The 1,145-nt window shown below is 40.5% G+C and overlaps 1 pseudogene; it reads right to left on the bottom strand.

The window, feature by feature from the left end:
* Positions 1-276: 276 nt before the first annotated feature.
* On the bottom strand, positions 277-732 carry LOC132027211 (small ribosomal subunit protein eS24-like; annotated as a pseudogene).
* Between the last annotated feature and the right edge of the window lie 413 nt (positions 733-1,145).

Below are 1,145 nucleotides of genomic sequence, written 5' to 3'. Positions count from 1 at the left end.
TGTTTCCTGTACTCCTTAGCATGCCTCAGGAAAACAGGATGTATCCCAGTTTCAAAAGGAGTTCACTGGGATTTCAAATAAATTCATGATAGCCACGTTGTCTAAAGCTACACAGGATTGAAGCTAGGCAGTCTCTTGTCTCAAGGACCTTTTGTGGAAGGTTCTACTAGACCTATTCTAGGTTAGCTACTAACCTATTCTAGGATGTCCTAGACCATTGTGTTCTTTTTTTTTTTTTTTAACATTCTTAGTTTATTAATCCTCTCATGAAAAATCTGCACAATCACCACAGATAAAGCCACTGCAGCATCTTTACTCCTTCTGTTGTCCAATCTCCAGCTCACTTTTTGCCAGCACCAACATTGGCTTTCGCAGTCCCCCTGACTTTCTTCATTCTGTTCTTGCGTTCTTTTCGCTGTTTTCTTGAAGTCTTTTTCTTCTCATACAGACCATGTCTTGCAAGTCTATGTTTGGGTTCATTTTTCTTTGCATAATCCAAGGAATCATAAATCATGCCAAAGCCAGTTGTCTTGCCACCACCAAAATGGGTTCTGAATCCAAATACAAATATGACATCTGGTGTGGTCTTGTACATTTTGGCTAGTTTTTCCCGAATTTCTGTCTTAGGTACTGTTGCCTTTCCAGGATGAAGGACATCAATAACCATTTGTTTGTGCTGAAGTAGTTGGTTGGTCATGAACTTCCTGGTCGGATAGTTACTGTGTCGTTCATGATGGCGGCCGAGCTTCCCATTGTGTTCTTTATACCATCCCCAGAAGACCAGATAGGATAGAACCCTAGTCTGACCTGTCATGCTCACGGAGTACAAGTGAACTTTTTATTGAAAACAATGTCCTTCCAGAATGAAAAATGCCTTAGTTAGACTTGAAACTGGATTTTTAATTCTCGGGCTCTTCTTCCTGCCATCACCAAAATTCCACCATGCCTGGGATCCTAGATGTTCCTAATTTAAACACAGTGTTACAAGAGATCTGACATTCAGAGAATTTCTTGATTTGGCACCATGAATTCATCGTTGTCTCTATGTTAGGATAGGTGCTATTCATGATTGGAATGGCTTTGTCAGCTGAAGATTGCACAGTTTTTCTCCTCTTACTAGTTCTTCGCTGGCTACTGTTACTCAA

Source organism: Mustela nigripes, chromosome 11 (assembly GCF_022355385.1).
Source record: "Mustela nigripes isolate SB6536 chromosome 11, MUSNIG.SB6536, whole genome shotgun sequence".
Lineage (NCBI taxonomy): Eukaryota > Metazoa > Chordata > Mammalia > Carnivora > Mustelidae > Mustela > Mustela nigripes.
Note: the sequence above shows the minus strand (reverse complement) of the source record. Positions and strands in the feature narration are given on the sequence as shown.